At 40.6% G+C, this 14,907-nt stretch overlaps 1 pseudogene; it reads left to right on the top strand.

The window, feature by feature from the left end:
* The first annotated feature begins 1,206 nt into the window (after nt 1–1,206).
* LOC103288381 (polynucleotide 5'-hydroxyl-kinase NOL9-like) lies at nt 1,207–13,438 on the top strand (annotated as a pseudogene).
* The last annotated feature ends 1,469 nt before the right edge of the window (nt 13,439–14,907 follow it).

The raw sequence follows: 14,907 nt of genomic DNA, 5'->3' as shown, positions 1-14,907 counted from the left end.
GGATAGAGTGTCGGCCTGCGGACTGGGGGGGTCCCAGGTTCGATTCCGGTCAAGGGCATGTACCTTGGTTGTGGGCACATCCCCAGTGGGGGGTGTGCAGGAGGCAGCTGATCGATGTTTCTCTCTCATTGATGTTTCTAACTCTCTATCCTCTCCCTTCCTCTCTGTAAAAAAAATCAATAAAAATATATTTTAAAAAATAATAATAATAATATGCATTGTAATGATTCAAGTTCTTTTATTTGAGGACTTAAATGCATTTTATAGATCTTATTATATCTTATTTCATTAATCTTAATATTTCTGTGAAAAGGGGATAAGCCCATAATCATCATCCCATTTCATAGGTGAAGAAACTAACTCAGCCCTAGCCGGTCTGGCTCAGTGGATAGAGTCGGCCTGTGGACTGAAAGGTCCCAGGTTTGATTCTAGTCAAGGGCACCTGCCTGGGTTGCGGGCTCAATCCCTAGGTGGGGTGTGCAGGAGGCAGCCGATCAATGATTCTCTCTTATCATTGATGTTTCTATCTCTCTCTCTCCATTCCTGTCTAAAATTAATAATATATTTTAAAAAGAGAAACTAACTCAACTAGTCAACTGAGATGCTTAAAATCCCATTCAAAATCTGTAGGTTTTATTATGAGGCCAAGCATCCAAAGGTTTAAAGATCCTCTCTCAAAATTTTCATGAAGGGTAATCCTATCATACTCATTTGTCCATACCTACTATCTCCTAGACCAGTGGTCAGCAAACTGTGGCTCGCGAGCCACATGCGGCTCTTTGGCCCCTTGAGTTTTTAGCCAAGGCCAGCTTAGGAGTACCCTAATTAAGTTAATAACAATGTACCTACCTATATAGTTTAAATTTAAAAAATTTGGCTCTCAAAAGAAATTTCAATCATTGTACTGATGATATTTGGCTCTGTTGACTAATGAGTTTGCCGACCACTGTCCTAGACACTGAAAGATAACAGAGATGAGCAAATACTCTAATATGGAGTTGAGAGAAAGTCTCATTAATAAATACAATAAAAGGTGCTTTAACAAAAAATATTTTTGTGATACCATTGCATCATTGGAAAGAATGAGCTAACTCTAAGACTGGGAAAAGGTGCAGGTGTTACAGAGAAAATTATTTGAGAACTTGGATTTGAAGAGTATTCAGCAGCTATGAGGTGAAATGTTCCAAGCAAAGGCATATTGTTGAAATGCGGAGACATAGTGGTGATGTCTGTGATGTGAGTGGAAATAAGAGCAGGTAAAGCTGCAAAAAAAGGTTGTGAACAAATCCTGAGGTTCTTTAGACATCCTAAGGATTACAGTTTTTTCCTACTGACAAATTCTATTCATGGCTTGTATTTACATGTACATCCTCCTTTTAATAAGACTCTCTCCATGGCGTAGTATTGTTTCTATACTCAAAGTGGGAGGGCCTGATATGCAACTTGAACAGCTCCAGTGTCCCCAGCTTTCTCATAAAGGCTGACTGCTCTGTGCTGGTCCTACAGCACCTAGGTGGCTGCTAGTACCCAGAACTCCATTTGCTTTTGGTCCCTGGTTGGTACTGTTCATCATAATTGACCTCTACCCTGATTGACATAGGCCTGGGAACAAGAAATTCTAAAGGACTTTCACAGGGTCTAAGATGCTTCCCTAGTCTAGCCGTGCCTCTTAAACATGGGCATGCATCAGAATCACCCAGAAGGCTTATTAAATTGCAGTTTGCTGGACCCGTCTCCCCAGAGTTTCTGACTAACTAAGTCTGGGTGAGGACACAGAATTGGCATTTCTTACCGATTGCCAGGTTCCGGTTATTCTGTTGATCTGAGGACCACACTTTGGGAAGCACTGTCCTAGTGTCTCTCTTTCCCGCCCCAGCAAGCTCTCCTCCCTCCACTCATTTACTTTTTTCAAGAGTTGAAATCTTACTTTAGAAATTAAATCTTGAGTCCTTCAGAAGTTAGGTATTACCTCTTCTCATACATTTCAAGTTGCTCAATTCCAAAGCGAGGGGAAAATACCTTGACTACAAATGCTCCACAGCCCATCATCAATGCCAGTTCTGTCATGACATAGCATTTAAACTTTGAGAAAATAGGCAACTCAACTTTCTTGTCTCTAAAAGGTGGTGATATGGCCAGGACCAAAGCTGACACAAAGATAAAATTATACCCACATTAAAAAGAACCTGACAGTTTTTACTTTAAAAGTTAATTATACAGGGCTCAAGGGGTGCAAATTTCTAGTTATATTGTAAGTCATTGGAATGTAATGTATAGCACAGTAATCATAGTTGATAGTATTGTATTGCAACTTTGAAAATTGCTAAGAGAGTAGATCTTAAAAGTACTCATCACAAGAAAAAAATTGTAACTATGTATGGAGATAGGTGTTAACTAAACACTGTAGTGATAATTTTGCAATATATATGGATATCAAATCATTATGTTGTATATCTGAAACCAATATAATGTTATATGTCAATTATATATAAATACACAAAAAAGTTAATGGTATAGATATAAAAATCAAAGTGAGGCCCTCCCCTATTGTGTAACTGATGAGTTACTGGTATAAAGCTACTTGACTAAAAATATAAAGCAAGAAAAGGCAGAATCAGATATAGAATTCAGGCCAATTCATTCCCCTTACAGATTTCCCCAGGTACACTACTCTGCAACAATAACAATAGTAGATAAATACTCAAATGGGGTTTGGGAAGCCTAATATAGAACCTGACAAGAAATAAAGTGATCCATCCACTCCTCTAGGTATCCATTTCAATGGTTCCATTAGTAATAGAACTTCTCTTCTAGATGCATAATTGATAACAAAATAAAAATAAAAATAGATCTTTAATCTAAGTATCCAAGTACAATACATATTACAGTGCAGCAATCATTCCTGCAAAACTCAGGGGTGTGATTTCATTATGCCAAGTTTCAAATTCCCTTAAAGCTCATCGAGGAGGCTTTCAGCTAAGTTCAGTTTGAGAAATGTTTGTTTGCATTTGGGTGGTTAACTCCCTCTTCTGTAAGTGAGGGTCTCCTTCATGTCCAAAAATAATCCTACCAAGTTAAATATTTCATCCCCCTTTAAAATGAATTATTTAAAATCTCAACTCCAAGAATGATAGCAAGACAGGGACAAATGTACTGATGATAAGAACCAGGCACATGAAGAAGTCGTCCAACAGTTTAGATGGGGAAACTGAGGAAATAACTTTATGGCGACATGATTTGCCTTTTTCTAAATATAGGAGCTTAATCAGAGTAGAGCTGCAGATAGTTTACATGAGGCAAAAGCCTACATGGATAGTAATGCTTTTTTTACAGGCCAGCAAAGGAAATGCGATTTTGTTTGATTCAGATCAATGTGCATTAAGTAAGTACCCACTGTGCCGTTGGCAATATTTTAGTCACTGAGAATGCCAAGATGAACACAAGCCTCCATCTTCAAGTGACTGAAAAAAGTCATATTGCAACGATTCAAAATGAAATGGTTTCAGTTTCATGCTTACACTTACATTGCCAGAATTCAGCATGGATCACATTAAACAAATTTAGATAAAACAATATAGGTCGGGTTCAACTCAAGTTATCAAACATGTATTGGGTTTGGAGCTCACAGTATGGGGTAGGAGAGATGCAAGGAGCACATGATGAACAAGGCACTGCACCTGCCTTCACGTTATGATATACCTTTTCATAAGAACGGCAGAAGGAAAATGAATGATACAGTGCATGACACACATTCTGTCAAGGAAAGAATCTTGTGTAATTTCTAAGAAGTATATTTCATCAATAAACATTTATGTCTTTCCAGCATCTGAGTAAGGGGCCTGAGTTCATTGAAGTCAGCATGTGCTTGAGCATGAAGGAGCAGGAAGTTATGTCTTATGATCATGTCACCTTCAGAAATATGCCCAGAATTTTTTGGCTCTTTTTCAATATATGCTATTTGATGATAACTGCTACCTACTAATTTAGACTGCTCTGTTCCTTGACTTTGTCTCATAAATATCACAATAACAACAATACCACATTGTTAACTGCAGTTAAACAATGCCACATGTGATAAAGAAAAAGGGATTAAAAACTGGTCTAAAATTCTAAGCTTAGCATATTTTAACTGAGAGTATTGTCTGTAATTTGTTCCCCACTTAGGGACATTAATGTTGGCTCAAATGGGAAGTAAATGTTGATAAAACAGCTTGAAGTTAGAAAAAGAGATGAGATTTTTCCAATCACCTGAGACCAAAAGATGATCTGGAATAAAAATATCTGACCATTTCTTCCTCTATGTTCCTGCTCTATCATATTCCAACCGTTAACCAAGTATCTGACAGAGCATTTGATTTTTAACAGTTCATGATTCTTGAATGCAGAGATATTGTTTAAATCATTCCAGGTCTAGATAGCAGTACAGAGTCTAGATTATATATTACTCTGAATGAATTTTGTTAAACATGGATGTCTGGAGAACATCAAGAGCTTTGAGGTGATGGGAGAGAAAAACCAAGGAAGCACATGATTTCTTTATACCATGTTCCAGACATCCATGTTTCTTTCTATCCTATACTATAGTTAAACTACCAATAAATACCAAAGGAATAAAAGATAAGGAGAAAAATGAAAAAGACATATAATTTTTTAAAATGTATAGGAAAATAAAATTGAGAGAAATTGTGCCACATTTTAAATCTTTTTACACAGTGGGGTTATGGGTGATGTTTTCTGTATGTTTATATATTTTCTACAATTTCCAACTTTTCAAATTTTGCTTGTCTTAATTTTATAATAACTGTATGAATTGCAAAATGAACTATGTACGTCCCTTTTTTGGGGTAGATTTATGAAAACTGTGGCAATTACATAGGTTATTACTTGGTTGAGTTGTAAAGAAAAGTCATGTCAGTAACTTGAATGAAAAAAAAAAGTTTGAATAAATGCTAAGTCTCTGCCAATAATACTGATAATTCACTGTGTTTGTATTTACAATTATTATAATATCAGTGAAACTAGGAATAAACAATAATTTTATATTTTTTCCTAGAGTATAGATTAACCTTTTTCTCTGTTGCAAAGGATTTTATAAAAGGAAATTCTAATTTAAAACACAAAATGAATAACATTTGCAAGTAAAAACCATAAAAACTCCTGGGACTTATATTTCTTTAATGTTGGAAATATTTGTTAAAAGCTGTATTTCCTGGGTTTTTTTTATATTTAATGAATATGACTTTGCCTCCAGAGTCTCTGATTTTTTTTAATATACTCTCTAGAGCACTTAACAACGTATTATAAGCAAATCTATTTTTAAATGCTTAGACCACATTAGTAACAATTAGTGTTTCTTGTATATTTCTTGTATACAATGCTCAATCTCTGGAATTAATTTTGAAATTCATGTTCCTAAACCTGTAATCAGGCTTTTATTTAGCTAAAATTAATAAACTAAACCTAATAAAATCACAAAAGTTTTCAATATTATTCAAGGGAAGTGGTTTTATGTAAAGGGTCCTCTAATTTAGTTTGTGGTTCCACAAATTTAGGAATTATTTTGCCAGCACATTTATGAATGCTAGCTAAAAGGGTATATTAAGCACTGTGGGGAACACAAAGGTTAATATGGAATGGATATTACTTGCAAGACGCTTAAACTCTAATTGAGGAAAACAAGACATGAAAACACATGCATTTAAAATATGAGAGAAAGTGATAAAGACTACATGAAAGGCACAGATAAAGTGTCGGTGCTGTGGAAATAAGAGAAGGGAATAAAAGATTAGATGTCATGTGAGCCAGAATTGGATAAGTAAGATATAGACATGTAGAAGTGGGTCCAACAAGCACTACAGTTTTGAGCTCTTATCTATCATATTAAGAGCTATTGGTTTACATGACTATCCTTATTTTACTAGGCGATGAATTCTGAAAGCCAAGAAGCATGTCTTATCCTCATCATATAGCCTCAGCTCCCAAGACAACGACTGGAACTTAGAACTGACACATATTTTTCAATGTTGAATGACTAGAATGAAAGTGTCCAACAACGGTAAATCATGGGCACTTCAGTAGATTTATTTAAATCTACTATTTAAATAAATTTCACCAGCACTTTGGAGGGGTGAGGGCAAAGTACAAGTGGAGATGAGCAACAGCAGAATGAAAAGGAGTGGTGAGAGGCCAACTGAGGAATATTATCTGGGGCCTGGAATGTCAGGTTTTAGACTTGACCCTATATATAAAGGGGAAACTGGAGAATATGCTATATGAATGAGGAAGAACATCATCAGAACTGTGGAAAAGATTTGGTGTCAGAAGTATGTGAGAAAGCCATTATGGTCTGTTGTCTTAGTCTGTTTGAACTGCTATAACAAAAATTCCATAGACTGAGAGGCTTACCAGGTAAACAACCAATTTTTATTTTACACAGGCCTAGAGGCTGGGAAGTCCAAGATAAAGATGCTAGCAGATTTGGTGTCTGCTGGGGGCCCCTTCCTTGTTTATAGACAGCATTCTTCTTGCTGCGTCCTCACCTGGCAGAAAGGGGTAAGAGAGTCCTCTGGAGTCTCTTTTATAAGGGAACTAACCCCGTTCATAAGGGCTCTGCCCTCATGACCTAATCATTTGCCAAAGGCCCCAGCTCCTTATACCATCACAAGGGGGCTAGGATTTCAACATATGGATTTTGAGAGGACCTGTTCATTCTGTAACACCTGGCCAGAAATAATACTGGTCTATCATAAAGTAGAAATAGTAGGAATGGTAAGCAAGGGGGGTAGGTGGGGGAGACCTGTCACATATAGACCCCACAGGACATGGCAACTGATCAATTGAAGGCTCACAGAAGGAAGGGGAATGAACATAACTGAGGTTTTCTATCTCAGCAGCTGAGGAGTGATGTAGTATCTATTTTAACTGTGCTGGGTACAGAATGCCCAACTTCACACAGCCAACAAGCGGCTCAACTGGTGCTTAGATTCAGATATACCTCCAACTGAGTGCTGTTTCTAGGACACAATAGTCTCCTCATTCTGAAATACACAAATGATTGGCTACAGTTGGAAAATCTACTATTTAAATAAATTTCACTAGCACTTTGAAATAAGTAATACATTCATATAGACTGAATCGTGTTATCCCAAAATCCATATGTTGAAGTCCTAATCCTCAATGTGACTGTATTTGGAAATAGGTCTTTTAGGAGATCATTAATGTTAAATGAGGTCATAAGGGAAGGGTCCTAATCCAACAGGATTGATGGCCTTATAAAGAAGATAGTCTCTCTTTCCCTTCTTGCATATGCACTGAGGAAAAGGCATGTGAGGACCCAGTGAGAAAGTGGCAACAAACCAGGAAGTAAGCTCTACTAGAAGCTGATCACACTGGCACCCTGATCTCAGATTTCCAGCCTCCAGAACTGAGAGAAAATTAATTTTCACTTTTTAAGCCACCCAGACTATGGTATTTTGTTATGACAGCATGAGAGGACTTAGACACACATATTTCTAAATAAAGCATTAAAGAGCTTAACAACCATGAAGCTGAATTATCACACCAGCCAAAACTGTACTTTTTTTTCTCAAGTAGCAAGTGTGTTTTATATGTGCATTTTTGTTTTTAATGTGAGTAAACTAAATGCTCTGAACTCTTCACTGGTGAATAGCTGTATGATCTTTGGGGTAGAGCCTGCATTTTTTTTTACCGGGTGACTGGCACATAGAAGGCACTCAAACATTTTTTTCTGAGTGAATGAAAATTGCTCATTTATGTCCCTGCCTGGGTGGTAGAACAGCACTAATCTTAATCTGAGCAGCGGTGCTCCGAAACATCTCTCACTTTCCTCAGAGACCCAAATGACCACAGCCTAGGGGATATGGAAGATGTCCTTTTTTCCAAGGTATATTCATTCTTAGGTTCTTCTCTCATTAAAAACACTTTCTGTACTCAACTGACAACACTAAGCAATAAAACTGGTTTTATGAAGCTCACTAACAAATATGGAATAGTCATTTTATTTTACAGAACTACTTTGGCCCATTTATGCGCACACACACACAATTTGTAAATAACCCAAATGAAGAAAAACATGAAGTAATTCGGCAGAGCAAATAAAAATATTCCACTTTTATGTCTGTGTATCAAAGGAGAAGAGATTTTATACAATACTAGAGGCCCAGTGCATGAATTTGTGCACATTGAAAGGAAATTAATTAGAAGAAATATTTTAATATCGCTATTTGCCCTTTCTCTATAATAGAAGTGTCATGATCGACAATGACAGATCGAAACACACGTGTGCGATTGGCACCCATGAGAGCTTTATATGTATTGTGCATGCAAGTCAACTTAGCCTTTTATATATATATTAAACTTGCTTAATTAAACCTGCTTTCTGATTTAGCTAAACTTTTTCCAGCCCAGTGAAGCACCCCAACTTCTCTTTCAAGTAATTGTCAGGAACACAGCAGTAATATCAATACGAAGCAGATTATTATTGTAGATCATGCAGGGAGAACAAAGGGTAAAATATTTAACTGCAGCAGTGTTTGGCTGTATTCTGTGCAGTGACAAAACCTGAAGTTATTTTCAAGGCCCACCAGTTCTTACTTCTTTTCAGTCGGGTCAAGTTTCTAAGCTTTCTAAATCTCTGTTTTCCAGCTAATGAAAAGAAAATAGGATTCCACCGAGTCTCCTATCTATCTATTCCAGGACTTCTGTGAGGATAAATAAGATGAGGCACGGGAAAATGCTTCACAGACATTTGGTTAAAGTGTGAAATGTTTGCACCTGGCTATAAAGCAAATCGTATTCCTGGGCTGAAGAAACTGCAAGGAGGCTGTCATCATCACGAGGGAGAGGAAGCCAGGTGTTGCTATGTGACATCATTACCCGGCACCCACAGCCACCATTTCCAGGCTGGGCTGGGCTGTGGGCGGCATTTTTGCGCCATGGGGTCTCAGCAGCATCCGCTGTGATTTGGTGGGCTGTGGCTCCGGGGTGGTGGCAGGGCCTGTGCCCCACGTGGGGGAAACCAAGTGTTGCTTTGTGGGCACCAGGTCCACTGTGCCGTTTCTCTGTAAATGGCCCGTGCATGTCACAGCAGCTCCTGCATTGAGTGTCTGCCCACTGGTGGTCAGTATGCATCATAGTGACCGGTTGGACAGACACTTAGCATATTAGCCATATAGATGATAGATGATAGATAGATAGATAGATAGATAGATAGATAGATAGATAGATAAGGGAACAAACTGATACTTCTTTGAGGTTTAACGGCACAATTGTACTCTACTTGGTTTTAATTTGTAGGAGGATATGACTGAACCTATAATGCCATGTTGCAATCAACTACTGTACATCACATAATTACTTCAACCCTATGGTGTAACCCAATGGTTAACTCCATTCCAGTTAATTGACTTCTGCTCATCTCACCTTCCTCTTCAGACCTGCCCTAGCCATCCAAACATGGCAGTTTTAGCTTCCTTCACATTAGTCAGGAACAGCACTGTAGGAAACTGCAATACAATCTCATTGAAATTGAAGGGAGTATGGGAAATGTGTGACTGAAGAAATGTACTGAGAGGACTAGAATGGCCTGGCTTCTGAAGCTAATTTTTGCAAGAAAGGATCAGGAAGGAGGCACAATTCGCAGTGATGTCTCAGCCTATCAAACCTGATTATTGCTGTAAAGTCCTTCTACTGAGCCGTTTGTGGATGGTTACCCAGGACCAGCCCCTGTGAGGGGCATTCATGCAGCAGATTGGTGGCACAGCCCTGTGGTGGGAACTAACAGGCCATTACTGACTCATTGTCTATTCATTTTAGATTGTTCCTATGGAGGATTTATAGAAACAATACCAAGGTGGCACCAAGGTGGCTATCAATGCTGTTTACATACAATTTAGAGGAATAAACCTGCAGTTATGCCGGGGCTGGCTTCCCTTGTGGTCCTGGGGCATAGTGTTCTAATCCTATTGTGACGTGATTGTTTCTCCATAAACTGCTCCACAGTGGCCTGTAATTGGCATACAGGTTCAAATTAGATTGCTGTGTGTTTAGGAAAGCAGGGGTCATTTCACATCAGCACCTCTCATCAAAAAGCAACAGAGGAAGGTCTCCTTTGCAGGAGATCTAAGGATATATTACCTTTTATTTAAAGAAAATACTCATAGTACATACTCTCAGACACACACGTTACCCATCTTTTCTTTCACCACCATGAGGAGGAGGATAATGTGAAAATGCAAAACACCTTTTTGAGAATGGCAATTAAATATTCACCAGCAATGTATCATTGGAACACCGGCTTTATGAGCTAAAAAGGGAAGACGGGAGAGAAATTAATGGATGAAAAAGTCCAGCAATTAGTTCTGCTTTCTTCTAATAATATCATCACATGATGGTGACCTTTCTCTGGAAGCCAAAAAAAGCCTATTGTCTCTATGTTTTCAACTCCAGGGATGGGTGGACTCAAGTAAGGTCTCAGGATAAAACACCTTCTTCCTAAACTTTCCAGCTTTTTTTTTTCAAAATCACCAAATCTGTCTCAAACCATTAACAACAAAATGTATTTATTAAGGATAATCTCATGGTGCTGGGCTACTCCCTGGGTAGTTAAAACGTAGGACAAATGACAGTCCAGTAGAAAGAATAATAAGCATTTCACAGTCCGATGCCAAAAGCGATGAAGTATTTTTCAGGTCTTTGCTTCAGCCTTTCTAAGGCCCATGACAAACAACACTTCAAGGAGGTCGAAATGAGAGGAAAATTATGTGAGCCGAAAAGAACATGTGAGAAAATGTGGCAACAAAATAGTAACCCAAAAAAATGAGTTATGATTGCCAGGGAAGAAGAAATATGATGTTGTGAAACGAACGCGAGTAAAGACCACTGGAGTCCAAACCAAATTAAAATTTAGGGAACCTTTATTGCCGGCCGGCGGCTGATCTGCCTTCCAGATAGATAGGTCAGAGAGCAGCCCCGACCCTTGGTGTAGGACCACTTTTAAGCACATTAACCACACCCTGTTTTTGCAGAACAAGCAATCCTAAGACAAAACAGTTTTTCCCAAGTAACATCAAGATTATACCAATGACGACCATGTTACTCACAGGGTCATCCTGTTCTTCAGAAAGCTAACAGTGTTCTATCTAGCAAGGCTATTTTGTGAGGTGCAGGGGGAAGCGGCCATGAAGCCATATCTCAAGGCCTGGCCTGGTGTCAACACTGGCAACTCTATCTGGGGTATAGTCCACGGCCTCTCGGAGTGCTCAAAAATTCCCACTCTTCAACAATGAGAGACAGAGAACCGATAAACAAAAACACACAAAGTGGATCTAATAAGAAGAGAGAGAAGTAAGGGGAAAGAGGTAGTCAGAGCGAAAAGAAGGGGGCATGGAGAAAGAAGAGACACTTTCCACTTCCAAACAAACAAACTAAACTGCGGTGGCCAGCACCACGGATGCCGGATTCTTCGCAGCCCGGAATCCTCGCCCTTGGCTCACCCTCAGCCTCGGCTCCGGGTCCTGCGCGGTGCTGCCCAAGGCGCTGGGAGCAGCAGGCTGCAAGCCCAGGCGGCGGGAAGCATCGGGAGGGAGGCCCCGGAGGCCCAATATCGGGGGTGGGGAGGTGGGAAGGATGGAGAGTAGGAGGGTAGCCCAGCCCAGCCCAGCCCCCAGCCTGACCTCGGACAATGACCCCACCCGGAGCCGCCCCGAGAGCCTCTCCATCCCGCCACTGCGGCCAGGCCGACGGGGCAGGGTTTCACTTGCAGCGGGATCTGCCCTGTGACTTGCCTGTGTGGCCGGATGCAGGTGTTTGGTTTTACCATCAGCCAAGGCCGACGTTCCCAAGCTGTGTCCGCTACACCCCCTCTCGCCTGCATTCCTCGATGTCTGAGAAAAGCAAGAAGGAGGTGAAAGACGAAGCCTTGCTCAGAGCTCATCGTAACCGGGATGATGGACGATGGTTGACCGAGATTTTTTTTCTCCTGTGTTCACTGTGATGCTAGAGAATCAGAAAACCTCCGCTGTACACTTCATGATCAGCCATCCAGGTTTATCTTATATGTTCGTTCAAGAGAGTCCCACTTTCCAGACTAGCTCTGAGCATTTCTCCTTGAGTTTGGTTGGCATTAGAAAAAAGAAGGAAAACAAAACAAAACAAAACAAAACAAAACAGCCTCGTTTAACGGAGAGCGCCCTTTCAGGCCTGGAAGTTAGCCAAGGTCTCCTGTGAGGAAGTGGATGCTGCTCTGTCACTCTGGTTTGTGGATCTCAGGACGCTGGAAAGCCAATATTTAATAGATTCCTGATTAACCAGTTGTTAAATCGTATTTCCTGTGTTGGCTATTTGGAATGTGATCTGGGACAGACAGAATTTACTCCTTCGGGCTGCATTTCTTTCCTTAATAATACAGAACCAGTTGTAGGACCACCTTTCACCTCCCAGAGAACACCACAGAAAATGGTGAATTTGGGGAAATATGCTTGCATAAACACCTGTGAGAATTACACTGAGATGCTAAAGTATGTGTTCAGCTCCTACAAGAGAGTCCCCGCTTATCGTCAACACAATGGGCTGGGCCACAGACCAAGGGCTCTTGTTTCTCCTTCATCTGATCTGGTTGCCATCTCCCAGCCACTTCGTTTGGTTCAGTTCTGGTCGAAGTAAATCGTGCCAAACCTCACCCCCGACTATGCAGACGACAGGGATGGCTTGTACACAAAAAGCAAATCCAAAGTCAGAAACAGAGGTTTCTACCAGGCAGAATCTGCCGATAATCTGCTGACGAAGAAAAGGAGAGCCCGGCTGTGTTTACTGGACATAAGCTGATGCGCGTCCAGTCAGACTTTGCCTTGAGAAAAACTCCAGGAAATAGAGTCACGTAACCGAGTTTTTTGTGACTTGGCAGTGTTCGGTTACCTTGGTAGCTGCTGCCCCCAGTGCCGAAACGGATTCATCCCTTACATGGTCTGACACCCTATCGGATCCCTTTCAATGCAGTTGTCCTCTGGAATATTCGTGACAATATCGCTCCTACCCATGTCCTGGGTGCTGTGAATGCCAGCGGGGCTGGTCTCTGCAAGATCCTGGATGACATCAGAGGATATGCAAATAGGCCGTCCTGCTTGCCCCGACTCCAATCTGCAATGTTTGGGGTTTGGAATTTGTAGAGATCAACATGGACAAGAGGCTTTACCACATCCTCATGCCTGTGCCCCTGGAAGAGCTAAGAAATGTGAATTGTCTGCTGGCCGTTGCCATTTCCATTCTAGAATGTGTAACCAAGAGCCAGCGTGAACTCCAGGGGACAAAACCTTACGTGATGACAGATTATAATCTTGTATTTCCTAGAGCAAGAGAAGCTAAGGAAACATGTAAAGAGAAACTACACCCAAAATCTAAATTCTATCAAAAGTCAAATTGATGTATTTATTAAGAGAAAGAACTAATAAGGGAGGAAGGCTTGACTTTATCTCCAGCCTGACAGCAGGAGACTCATGGGCTTTGGTGGCTGCCAACGGCACTCTGACATAGCAGTGTTTCCTACATAGCTTGTGGAAGTTTATAGTAAATTTAAACCCCTTCTTAAAGCTACATGACCTAGTTTTTCCCTAGTCTGCTGTATGGTTCATCATGTGTGATGTTTTATTTTCTAAAGTGGATAAAGTAGCAAGGAAAAAGTTGTACGCCACTTAAACAAAGACTATGGTCGATTCCTCAAAAAGTTCTTCAAGGATCTGATGGTTGGAATCTGGATAGAAATAGGGATACTGGAGCCCCAAAACTGTACCAAGGAGGAAGGCAGGCTGGCCAGTGAGACCCAAGCATAACAGAATGTAGAGGCCCAACTTGGTCCTCCCACTGTGATGGCTGGCCAGAGCGGGGACCTGCTGGTGGGGTCTGCCTGGGGCTGGTTGCAGCCCCCGTGGTCCTTCCCATCCCCTGATCATGTGATGCTATCTAACTTCTCTTCCTTTCCTGTGGTCAAGTGTTCATTTATCCTGTTTAGTCTTTAAATTTAATTAAGGTTTAACAGATGAGGTTTGGACTCAAGAACCCTTCTTTAAAAAAAAAAAATACTACGTTATTATGCTGAACAAGAATTGCTCTCAAATCCAGGAAACATCCCCTGGAGCCTCTAAAACTAGATTTGTCCTAACTGGCTTCTCATCTGAGACTGAAGACACAGCCAGGGCAGAGCTGGACACTAGGCTGCTTGGAAGAGGCCTGCCGGGGCCACTCTGTGAGAAAGGTCCCTCCCTGCCTTGGGCAGCGGGACCTGAACTTTTGCATATGGACAGCTCTGCACCACTGAGCACTGTCTCTTGGACTGCAGGAGGTTGGAGATGGTGCTGCTCTCCCAGATAGCTTTGGGGGGAAATGATGGAAATCCACGCTTCCTCTTCTCCCTGGTGGTCACCATTCCTTATACTCCAAGGTTGGAGTGGTTTTGGTATGCAAGGATGAGCAGTCTGGCTCACACCATTTCTGTGTTGAGGATGGTGAGGCAGCATTTCAAATTGGTATTGTGAATTTCAGCTTCCTAACAGATCAAGGTGAAAGAGGTTATTAAGATATGCAGGTTTTAGAATCTATATTCATTTAAGTCATCGATTATCATTGTTTAAGTACTCAGCATCTCATAGACACACAGACTTGCCAGTTCTCACAGGAACCTTGTCACTCCCGGGTGAATTTTAATATTCTAGAGACCATTTATGGTCTAACTTCTTATTCCCTCTTATTTATATTTAAATTTAATTTTCACATGCTTTTCTATCTTGGTCTTACAAAGAATTTTGACACAATCCACCACCATCAACTTTTTGCCTCCTTCCCCAGTTACTTGTATATTTATAATAATATTCCCTGCAGGTCATTAGCAGCAAGTGC

This window comes from Eptesicus fuscus, chromosome 8, assembly GCF_027574615.1.
Source record: "Eptesicus fuscus isolate TK198812 chromosome 8, DD_ASM_mEF_20220401, whole genome shotgun sequence".
NCBI lineage: Eukaryota > Metazoa > Chordata > Mammalia > Chiroptera > Vespertilionidae > Eptesicus > Eptesicus fuscus.
This window is presented reverse-complemented; position numbering and strand designations above follow the sequence as displayed.